This window comes from Haliaeetus leucocephalus, unplaced genomic scaffold (genome assembly GCF_000737465.1).
Source record: "Haliaeetus leucocephalus isolate CR32 unplaced genomic scaffold, Haliaeetus_leucocephalus-4.0 Scaffold751, whole genome shotgun sequence".
In the NCBI taxonomy this organism is placed as follows: domain Eukaryota; kingdom Metazoa; phylum Chordata; class Aves; order Accipitriformes; family Accipitridae; genus Haliaeetus; species Haliaeetus leucocephalus.
The window spans coordinates 14,021,986-14,034,789 of record NW_010973187.1 but is presented as its reverse complement, the minus strand read 5'-3'; positions in this window follow the sequence as shown (position 1 = coordinate 14,034,789).

Here is a 12,804-nt window from a genome sequence, read left to right as displayed (position 1 = left end):
AAAGCTTCTTGTCCAGCTCTATTTCCATTATCCTGAGTTATATCAAAACTGGATTCAGAAAACAGGTTCCTTTCTCATCTTGAATTCGATCTATGAGCTTAAGAAGTTTCTACGAAGTCCCCTTAAGAAGGAGAAGGCTGGATTTCTCTTCAGATTTTTCTCTGATTTTAGAAAATGGATCAAGCAGCAAAATTCAGACCTGCATTTTGCCCTCCACCACAGGACTCACATTCTAATTCACTGTAAGACTACAGATCATTTGCCAAGGCTATTTCTAGCCCAGTTCCAAACATTTGGGCACATCTTGATCTCACGTTGTAGTCTGGGTCTGTCTGATCACAGAACAGCAGCTAGAGAATCCTCATATTATGTGCTCTACAACCAAAAGAAACAAATATATTTAAAACAATGAAATAAGTTCTGTACCAGTTGCTGGCCAGATGGTATTGTGAATTGTTACAATTCATCAGCAAAACAGAGGAAGGAAGTGTTTTAAAGCAAGATTATATTATTTTCCTTAAGTTCTTATTATGAAATCTTCCTGAAGTGAACTTACAAAACTCAAAAACCCTTCCAGAGGGAATGAATGGAACAGGGCAAACCGGAGACTCGCTGGGGAGTAGTTAAAAACAAGGGCAAAGTATAGCATGACAGTGAAATAAAGGAAGAACCCATTACCAAGTTTTCAGTTTGGGAAGATGAACGAAGAAAAACACAAGTAACAGAAGAAAATAAGTTGTACATAAAAGTATATGGTGTTTCTGTCCTCTTAATAATTATAGATTGGAAAGCACCCAGGGTCTTCCTTCACGCTGGAGGGAAATAAGCCTGAAAGCTGAGAAAGCAGATAAGGCAAGCAGTGATATCTTCACTGTATAGGGAGACTGCAAGATTTAGCAAATTACTGCCAATAAAGTGCCTTGAGATCCTTAAGAAAAAATGCTGAGAAAAATGCATTGTATTTTTGCTGTCATTTAAGAAACAAAATACATTTGAAAACCATGAGAAAAAATGTGTCTTAAATGAAAATGACCCCTGACCATTAAGTTCACTCCAGTCAAATAAAACACATCCTGTTTTTGTAACTTTTTTATACAAGGCAGATCCTGGTCTGTATACACTCTTTCCAGCCAAGGATTTGACCCATAGTTGCATTTTAATTAGAAGCAGCGAAAATAATGGAAAATATAAGGTGCTGCTCCCACTTCAGTTAAGATAAAGGGTGAAATCTGCATTTCAGAAAATGCAGAAAATGGACTAAGTTCATTGTACTGTCTCTCAACTAAAATTAGTTGGTACAAAGAGTTTAGAATTACCCTCTGGCAGGGTCAACATATCCACTGTATCAGCTAATTAAATGACACATAATTTGTCACTTCAAATACATCTCGGACTTTCCATACAATCATGAAAATCTGTCACACAAGCTGCATCAGCCTTTTCTTGATAATTTTGTCTGAAACATCTGCATTGAGCCAGACAGGCGTAATCATGTTGTGTCCTGCATCAGTCACCCCGAAGAAGGAATCGTCGGTGACCCCCTGCCTTTATTGTGCATAAAGGAATCTTTTTTCTCCTTGTCTAGACTTTGTGGAAGAGCTAGGAAAAGCCTGGTTTGTGCAGAGTCTCCGGGAAAGCCATAGATGAGTGGGGTCGCAAGTGTACCTAACCACCTTTTTTGTGAGACTGCTTATCCAGAGACAGCTGAGCTCAGTTCTACAGCCTGTTTCATGCAAGAAGTCAGACGAGAGGATCTCCTCATGTAGTAGCCACATAGGGCAGGATTGATCTTACTTAACCTTAGGTGTCTACAATGTGCCTATACGTAAACTAGGTGTCTAGGCTCCCATTCTGGTTGCTGGAGGGATAGTCAAAGGAGTTTAGGGTTCAGCTTGTTATAAAACAGACACTTACAGTTGATTGGATTAATCACACCCTAAGCTCCACTGACCAGCTCTTCATTGATTATACTGGGAAATTACTCAATAAGTACTTGCTCAGCTTTAGACGTCTATTTTATAAATGCCTGAGATCAGGTTCAGTTTGCAGTTTGAGACACTTAACAGTATGTGTTTTCAAGATGCAAGTTAGGTGTCTAAGCTTCCTTTACAGCTAATGGTGATCTGATCAGTAGTCAATGAATCTTGAGCGCTATCAAGCTAACCAACCATAGGTCCCTCCTCTGACTGCGATGGGAGCTACGACGGCTAGCTCACATGTAAACACCTACGTGCAGACACCTAAATTTAGGTATCTTAATCTGTGTGCTGAGTCTAACCTTTACATTAGGTAAATGAAATCTGCTTCCAGTCAACTTTGTAGAAACACAGGTTTAAAATCCAGATTTGAATAACTTTGATGAACTAAATGGAGAGAAGTAAATGGTTTGGAAAATATAATCTGAACTGCATTTAGAGCTGAATATAAACCCGTATAAGAACCAAATAAGAATCTGCTCTGTATGCGTAGTGTCTTGTCTTTAAATATATACATACCTCCTACTCAGCTGTTCAGATGCCAGAACAGGATCTGCCTTTGTAGAAATAGATCAGGATCATTTGTCCTCTTCATGATTATAAGCTGATTATCTATTTTTGAGTAGACAAAACACACTTTGTGATCATTCATCCTTACTGACAATAAAAAGTTTACCTTGCAATGAAATCTGCTGCATGATTGATACTTTCAGTCATTTCAACATCAAAATCAATGTTGATAATTTAACAATCTTAATGATTCTTGGTATTTCTGTTGCAAATGAAAATCAAGGATTTATAGGTTTTAGTGTTCTCGGGTGATGACACTGTGTGCCCATGTAGGTCTAGATACTTAGCATTTAATACAGTGTAAAAACCATCAGGCACACAATCAATTTTTGACAGAGATAGTGTATGTAACTAAATGTTTTCAATGCTAATTAAAGCATTCTCATACAACGATGATGAGTGTTAGACAAATACCTTGTAATCAGGCAGCACTCCAACTCTGCTCCTGTGTTCACACTGGATATTGCTGATAATTGTCCTCTTCCCAATCATATTATCATAGAAAACATAACTGGAAAGGTGACTGAGATGGGCTCATCCACTGCATTCTCCTACCCCCAGCTAGATCAGCTATACCTAAATTTTCTAAGTATACCTTTTTAAAAAAATGTATTAAAATAATATCTTGTTCTTTATTGTTTTCTTTGCAGGATTAGACATTGTTTTATTTCCTTTTGGGGGACAGGAATTGTTTGGATCAAAGAAATAGGTCAAAAAACCCCATGCTTTTTGGTTTATTCAGAACCTTGGGCAGAATGCAGCTACAAATTACTTCTCCATACAAAGAAATGAGACTGGCTTTTTTGTCCCAGCTGTCATGGTTGGACATAACTGGAAGGGGAACAGTAGGCTTGAGGATATTGAGGAGAATTATTCGTTGTCAAAAGCCTACCTCTTCCTACAAAGAATGAGAGTCTCGTAATGATAATAACAGGCTTCCAAAAGCCAGGAAACTATTTCTGAGCAATATCAAGTCATGCAGGTCTAATAACAGGAACAGGACCAAATTATCCTCTTGGATGCATGTCAGTCTTTTTTTACAAATGAGTGAAAGCTGTAGGTGTACAGCTGAGCAGGATATAGTTCACAGCCTGCAACTTTCCTCATACCTGAACCCCTTCCCATGGTTAATCAGTGTGAAGCTATAAAAAGAAAATGGGGATTCCTCAACACAAATTCTGATCCCTCCTCTAGAAGATAGGAGCAGATGGAAGAAACAAACAGACAGCTCAGTGTGTTACAGGAGAACTCTCTCAGCAGAGGACAAATCCTGAGGTGGCCTAGAGCTGATGTAATGAAGAAACAAGGGGGCATCAAAGTATCTCTGGTTTTATGTCACTTGATCAATGAGGCTGTGAGCAGGCACATTTAATTTAAAACCAGCATTAGAGTTGCTCTAATTTAGCTTGTGGATACCTAGCTTTAGTTCCTAAACTTGAAGATCTGGGCCAATATTTTCAACACATTACTGCAAACGTCCCTTTGTGTACACCGTGTGTTTCACTCCTTAAGTCTGCTTAAAATGGAAGTTCAGAAAGAGAAAAAAAAAAAGCTATAGATGTTCTGGCTCGCATCTAAAATGACAGCAGTCCCCATTTCTGGGGGAACCAGGTCTCAGATGAGGAGAAAGCAAGCCATGAGAGCAGCTGCTGAGGCAGGAGTGACAACCACCCCCAGAGCCATTCTGCAGTTCTGGCTCGACTTTCACCCACGTTCACTAGTAGTTTGTTCCAGCCCCTCCGCTCAAAATCTCTTTACATCAGCTTCATTCCACTTGTTACTGTTACTCCAACAATCCTCTTTTCAGTATCTCTTCTCCCTTCTCTTTTCTTTCCATTTGTATTCTCATAACTACTCTTACATCACCAAAATACTACATAACCTACCTACTTGCTATCAGATTGCAACCTTCATGTTTACATATACATTAAGCTGCTTTTCTCCAGCTCTGAGCATTTTTGGAGCAGGGAGTACAGTATGTTGTGAGGGGGAGCCTCATACTTTCTCAGCCTTAGGCACTCGTGTAATAAACTTGATTTACCTTTCTAATGTCCCTGTAATTTCACTTCTATAGATTGCTCCAGACCTAGACAACTGATTAATGTTAATATGCACTGAAGAAAAGCAGTTGGTCTTCTACTATCAAAAAGCTGTGCAACTGTGTTGCAATTATGCAGTTATCCAAAAGCTGAAAGTAAGTCTTCATGAACCATCATGAGTTGCCACTAGCGTCAGTGCTTGAGAATTGCTGTGCCACGTCCAGAAAACTGGCAGATGGGAACCTGGTGCCAATGAAGTCCATAAGAATCCAGCCATCAACTTCAAACAGGACCGAGATTCAGCTGGCTGGCAAAGTCAGACACTCTTCCATTCTCAGCAATTCAAAAGAAACTTCATGCCACTGTCAACAACCAAATCTGTATGTTCATGAAAAACACGAAGAACTTGAAAAACTTCACAGCCACAATTAATTTGTATAATCGTATTTCGTCTACCTCAGATGTCCAAATATAGGCTGTTCAGCTCCCTGAAGGTTCCTGCTGAGAATCGTAGTATCATTTGAGGTGCCCAGGTTCCTACAGCTGAATGTGCCAAGCACAAAAGGTACTCCCGAAAGAAGAAGAAATAAGAAAACCTGGAATTTAAATAAATTACTAGCTAGAAAAGGTCTTTTTTGGCGTCTTCCAGAACTAAGCACATAAATACTGATGAAGGAGAAATGCAGGTAGCTGTGTTTTAAAATAAGTGATATATTAAACTACATTATTTTAAAAAGGCCTAGCCAAACCCTCATATTTTGCATACTGTGCAGATCTAATTGGACAAATAATGTACCCAGATTTAAGTAAATTAACATCAGTGGGATTAAGTAGGATGTAAATTGGGGAAGCATTTGATTTCCTTGCCTCTGATGAGAAGAGAGGGGGAAATCGGTGTGCACACGTCTTTCCTGCTGTCTTGTGAAGCCCAAGCACAAGTTTCTCTTACAAGTGGCATGAAAAATTGAAAATAAAAACAAGTCAGTTGGCTGTTTAAAATAAATGGAACTCTAAAAATTCACTAATGTGATTAGTTCATTAAAATGTTCATTGATAATTGATAAGTCCATTGCCATATTAAGAATCTTTCCAGTACTAATCAGCTCAGCTCTCAATAAAACAGTTACATAGCGATGAAAATCTCTAGTTTACTGTGGTGTTGCTATTGTACAGGAGGCTATTCTTTGTTAAAACAACAGAGTAATTTTAAATGCAGGAGATTGACACTATCATGGAGGTTATTTTAGCCTGGTTTCCTTTGGAAATACGATCACACTCTTTGTGTCCTGCTATATTTGACAGCAGGTTGGTGTTCTCAGTGATCTTAAGTATCCACCTCTCTCTTACGAACACTGATGGCCGGACAGAGACTAGAGACCCAAATTATTGCCTCTAATAAAAGAAAAGCTGCAGACTTCCCTGGGCATTCATCTGTTGTGTTTGACCTGCCAAAACCCTGCACTCTTCACACCATAGCACGTCTTCCTCGGTTAATGGACAGGAAGACCAGGAGGACTGGAGGTATAGGGGGGAGCGAGAGGGGAGGCGATGCAGAGTATTAGGGATGTAGCAACATGAGTTTATTTCTTCAATACAGAACTAGTAGAGACTGTTTTCTACAAATTTGAATTCAGTCACCCACTGTCACAGTAACCCGAAGTTCCCCTTATATATAATCCCCTCTCTTACAGTGTCTCTGTTTGGCACATACACAAACACACTGTGTCTCAGCTTCCTTCCATGGCCCGTAACTCCTCGCTGGGTGAGAGGCAAGGCTGGGTCTGGCTCCAAGCGATGCATATCGATTGGCACACGCATGCCGATTAATTGGTCGGTAGGTCACACGAGATAGATGATCACTGAACTTGTGCTGCAGCCTTTTCCTCATAGTAAGCATTCATTTCTGTCTTTTTGTTCTCCTCAGCAATAATTTTCTTGCAACTTTTAATCTCTTTTCTCTTCCAACCTCCTTGAGAGATCTGGTTGGCAGACATAATTCCCAAACCTTTTCTTTTTTCCTTCAAAACTAAAATAATCCTATATTATAAAAATGCCCCTTTAAATTTGTGGGTTAGTATTCCCTAAATACAAAATAATTTTCTTTGCTCATTATGTATTAATATTTCCTCTGCCTGGAAACAGGAACCAGAGCACTTTGACACAGAGCGTTACAGGATGTTTCTCCACAATATCGGACAGCTGTGTTGAATCAGGCCATCGCCCCTTCCTTAGTGCCAACACACTGCAAATTTAACATGTGTGGCCTTGATAAGATAAAACGGTGCAGTGAGAGTATTTGGGCCAGCTGGCTTACAGTCTCAGCCCAAACTCCTACCTGGCATTCCCTCCCGTACGAGGGAAGAAAATATACACGAGCAGTGGGCAGCTTCACTGGTGATTCCTTGTCCTGCCTCATAGCTGCCACATTTGACACAGCACAGGGGAGACAAGATGCAAGATAAGATGAGGTAAGATGTACGACATTAAAATACATAAGTCACTGACAACCCATTAATGAGCAGCATTCTGGATCAAGCCCCTTGAAAGAAATGTTTCACCTGGGGACACTTGAAAGCATCCTTGTCCTCTTGCCCCAGTCTGGTATTGACATGGCTGGCTTCAGCTCCTAACTGAACTATTTTTTCCTGTGACTGTGTAAACTTTTCTACCCAAGGTGGATTTTATCTGTGTTATCCCCATGGACCTTCTGACTTTGGTGGTACCAAGGAACCGTTAACTATTAGGATTCTGTCATTCTCCTACTTCCCTACAAAACTCATGCTCATTTGTAAGATTCTGGTATTCTTATTGGATAAAAATCCTATTTAATTGAAAATAAATGAATATTTTCTCCAGTTCTAATACCATGCCTCTGGTGGTTGTTATGGGGTGAAAAGGAATGAAAGAAAATGAAATGAGCTGAAAATTGGCCAAAGGGCAGGAAACAGGTGAACCGGAAGAGTCCAGAAAACTGAACATATTTTCTTATGGAAAAGAAGTTACTAGCAGAGGCGGGGACAAGGTGGGTAGAGGGTGCAATTCTGTGGTGAGAATTGTCATTTGCAGACGTGGCTTGGAGCAAAGCCACGCAATGACAGTGGCTCTTCCCAAGTATGGAGAACTTTTAGGCAAATTTTTGCTCTTGGCCCCAAACAGCAGCTACAATTTACCTCTTCTTTCACAGGATTGCTTTTATCCGTAACCGCAGCAGAGAGACACTGACATCTGGAAGTGAATCCTGAGATACAGTCAGAGGATTGTCAGGCTGAGAGGATTCTGGTAGTCCGTTCCTCGAGCAAGGTCCCTGGGCTGAGATTAGCTTTTGTACCTTTTGTGTGGGTAAGGGGAACATTCATACCATCTGCGAGACGCATCTGACTGGTTTGCCTTGGTTCCCTGCGCAATCAATAGAGAGAAGCAGGCAGCCTGGAGAGGCACTGGGAGCAGGCATCCAATTTAGACACTCTGACCAGCCCTGCGGAGGAGCACACGTCTCTATTGATTGTGTAGGGAGCCTTGCAGGATTAAGTATCTAAATTGAGAACCTAAGGTTAGATACTCTGAGGGCAGGAATGAATACCACCTTTTTTCCAAGCCTGTTAATAGCCTCCCATATATTTCATAATTCTGATCATTGTTCACATCTTAAGAATCTCATAATTGGAAGGCACATATGAAAAATCTAATGCTAAAGCCAGGGAAATATGAATCACTTCAAAACCTCTGAGGAAGTGAGGACAATGACGGATGAAAAATGAGCGTGGGGAGCATAGGAGAAAAACAGCAAATAAAGAGGAACAGGGATGGGTCTAGTGACAAAAGGGCTATATGATCATTCACCTGGTTCTCAAGCTGAAGGGAAAATAAGTAGCATCCATTACGTGGAGCAGTGCTGCCACACAGTGACAGAGGAAAAGCTCTGAGCAGTCACTGCAAAAAACTGCAGCAGTAATGGCACTGGGAGCTTTACGTTTAAAAGTCAAAGCCAAACAGGACACGGGCTTGTTGCAGAAGGAACGCAAAATGTAATTACAGAAGGCAGCAGTACTGCCAAGTAAGGACCTAATCTGAGCCTGACTGGAGTGGCAGATGTTGAGCCTGGTTCACATGTTATTACAAAATACCGGCAGCAGTCATGGAGTTAAAACTGGATTCAAGTCCCTTCTTTTAGCAGAATAATCAATTTTTTTTTTTTTAAAAATCACTTAGAGTACAGGCTAAACTTTTCTGATAGTCTGCTATACATCAATCCTACAACTGATTTTTAATTACTACTACTAGTAATTAAAGCCTCTCTAAAGAGAAGGCTGATACATGACATATCTTTCTGTGACTAAAGTAAAGTAGAATAATATCTTTTCAAAGAAAAAAGACAAGGCTAGGACCCGAAGAAGGTTAGGTAGCAAAGTCATATGAATTCCAGGCATGGACAGAGTAAAGAGCCCTTAGCTTCATACACTTAGAAAATCCCAGCCCATGTGAGTACTGTCCTGAAGTTTCTGTTCTATTTCTATCTTAATACCAATACAGAAAACATAAATTGTCTAAGGATACAGTAAAAAAATGTTACATAGACAGCACCCATCATGTGGTGCTGGGACTCAGCTCAGAGTCCTGGCTAAATAGGAAGAAAAATGCACAACCTTTTTTCATCTTTTCTTTAGGCAGTCCTGGAGGATTCTACATCAGAGAAACTGTAATGTGCTAATCTATCTCCGCTAGCAGAATTCACAAAGCAGGAAAATAATTTATTTTCCTTGGCCTGGGTGCAAGAACAGGGCCCTGCTCTCCCTGTTATCCTGGAACTACTACACACCTGACAAGAATTAAGCAGTCCTTGAGTTTTAAAGGTGCTGAACCCCTCTGGCTCCCAGTGGAATTTTAATGCCTTAGCAGTGTTGAAAATTGGGTCACAAGATCCTCTGGGAATGCCAACGTTTCACAAGAAATAATTTGCGTGAAACTCAGCTAGGGATATGCCTGCCTCACATTCCATAAAATAGTCCCAATTTTTCATCACAGCTTCCCAATTAATAGGTATAAATGTCTTTATGTATATATTTACTCATTTACATATATGTGTGTATATGTGTTTTACATTTCAGCCTCATCCCAACAAAGTCTACCTTTGCCCTGGGATGAGCTGCTATTTATACTGACCATTGAGGTGAAGCAGGTACTCCTCCAAGGTGCATGTCCTGTCTGGGCTCATTGAAAGCCAAGGAAATAAAGACCCAAATAAATACTTGTGCTTCATAAAGAAGGGGATCCTGTATACTATCTTCGTTGTCCATCCATGCTATCTAGCAACATTAGAGTGGAGACGCCAGAGTGCTTTATAGCAGCTAAGCAACTGGAATTTCAAAACATCTTTTCGTAGCACACCATGATACCCTGAAAGTTTTTGTAATGATCTAATGATGAAGTTGTGTTATGTCCATTATCACCTCCCTTTTTATTTTATATGAAGGATCAATACAGCTAAAGGTTAGAAAAGCCCTCTCTGGTACTTGCAATCCTGGCTCCCAGTTGTCTCCAGTTGGAAGTGCGAGCTCAGTCGTAATCACAATGCTGCTAGCAAATGCTATAAAAAGGAAAGCTGCCCGAAATTGGAAAAGTTTTTTCAGCACTTTCTCAGAGAAGGCAGCAGCAGGTCTGTTTAATGCATTGGGGAAGCTGCAGCCAAAAAAAAATCTGTAATGGGGGTGGGTGTGAAAGGAAGCATGAGGTTGTCAATCAAAGTGAAAAAGAACAGAATTTCCAGGGAGCTGCAAACACTATATTAAAAAGAAGCTTTTTGGAGAATACCAAAAAAAATTCTTTCCTTGGAGATGGACAGAAAAAGGACAAGAAGACAGAGAAAGAGAAGGAACTGGAAGAAAAAAAATAAGATTGTATTCACAAGGCCAGCTTGAAAGAGGTCACTGGTCAGAGTTGCAGGGGACTGAGGACTCCTCCCAGAGCTAACACACACATTGTGTTCTCTGTGTGCTGGCCTTTGCCACACCAGGCAAGGACTTTGAAAACTGCTGTGATCTATTTAAGATGATCTCATTTTCTTCTAAATGGGCATTTTTTTTTCTACAGATTCCTACCACATATTAAAAGTAAATTTTGGAAGAACTTTTCAGTGAATGACCATGAAGTACAAACAACCATGAGAAAATGAAAATGGGCAAGCGGGGAAAGCCCAGTGCAGACCCGGCTCTCAGGCCTATCAGTGTCCTTCAACACTTGAAAGTGTACATAAACCCACTGTTGCTATTACAGCAGTAGAGCCACAAAGCCCAGTGATCTGACGGGTTATTGTTTTAGGCAATATAAAGTCAGTAAGCAGAAAGTGCATCCCCACGCTAAGCTATTACTGTCTGTATAAGTAAATACATTATTAAACACAAAATTCAAGTGGTTCTTTTATGAGGCTGATGCTCAGAACTGAAAAGCCACAATTGCCACTACAGTCAGAAGAAGCTGCCAGGGTTCAACAGACACTGATGAAAACTAGAGACACATCTGGGAACCTACAAGTATTTTGCAAGAACTCACAAGAGTGGGGCGATCACGAAACAGGAGTACAGATTTACCTTTACAAGGAACATATGCTGGACATATATCTATTTTATTTTAGGGTACCTACTGCTCTGCCAGAAAATGGAGCACAAAGAATGAAGACCTGCATGTGTGTAAAACACTTCAATTATTAATACTTTCCCCTCGCATTTAGGAAAGGATACATGACGAGTGGGTGTGATAAGGAAGAGGAAGGAATCATGACTGGGGCAGCCTGTATCTCCTGGAACAATGCTGCTTGGTCTTTGGGCTTGTCAGCATCTCATGGCAGATGAGGTAGTTCGCTAGCTGCCTCATCCACACAGCTGCTTCTTTCCCAGGAGACTGCCTGAGCCAGGTGTGAAGAAAGAGAGGTCATCGCTCTTGCGAGTAAACAGAGAACAGAAGAATGAAAGAAATGTGAGAGGTTATATTGCAAAGTGACATTTTCAAGAAGAACTGTTTTGACTAATTGGGGTCTGCAGAGAGTTGTGCATCTCTCAAACTAGAAAGACTTACTATGCATCATACTAGTAGCTGGCAAAGGAGAGTTTTGGGGTTCAGCAGAAACACAAATGGAGAGCGACCCACTTCCTCAGATACATCCCTCTGGTAACCTAGGCAGAGACATCATATAACCCCTTTCAGAAGCCTCCTGAGCTCCCTCTTAAAAAAAAAAAAAAAAAAAAAAAGAATAGATTTTATGCATGTGGCTTCCATGGCAGGGCTGTCCCACAGTGTCACTCCTCTAATGGCAGTATCTTTGCTCCTTTGTTTCTGGCTCAGACGTGTTAATGTTCAGTGTATACCCATCTGCTATAGTGCCTGCATAGTTCTCCATCTTACATAGCTTTTTGCCCTCTCAGATTGCAAAATGCCTGTCCTCTGGACACAGCAGTTGTAATTCTTTTCATATTTGTTTTGCTAGACTCAGGGAACAACGCTCCTCTCATCCCTCGTAACAGTCTCCATTCTGTGCTGTATCCGCTCTCTCTGCCCCTCTTTTAGTTTGGCTTCTTGAACGTGGGTGGCCAGAAACAATAACCAAGATGAGCTGTGAATGTACCTGTATGTCCCTAAAATACTTTGAATTTTAAACTCACCTCTTAAAATCACATCTTTTTGTTTCTTGAACTCCTCGTAGATTACAGGCTGCCTCTGTGGAACCAGTGATGATACCCAAGGTCTCCTCCACTACCATTTCCAAATGATGAGCTCCCACTGAATAAATGATGAGCTTATTGGTTCCCAAGTATATGACCACAAACCCTGTAGTACTGAATTTCATCCCATGCCCGTTACTCTCGGCCTCAACGTGATCTCATGCTTTCTGCACATCACAGCTCTCCTCTCTGCTGAGGATACATCCCACCTTCGTGTCACGAACAGCTTTCTCAGCACAGCCCTATCTCCATCCCGCGGTCCTAGACGCAAACGCTTAGTGGAATCTGAGGAAAATATAGCAAAAAAGTCAGCATTTTCAGTACCCCGCCGACACCCCCAAGCTCCCCGCTCATGGATGCCAGGAAGAACAGGAGGTCCCAGGAGGTCCCTCACTGGTTCCACAGCCAACGCGCTGGGGACATCGGGCCCGAGACCTGACCCGACGGCCGAAGCGGGGTGTCCGTGCCGGTTTATTCTCTCCCCTGACAGCACTCACCGCCCCGGGG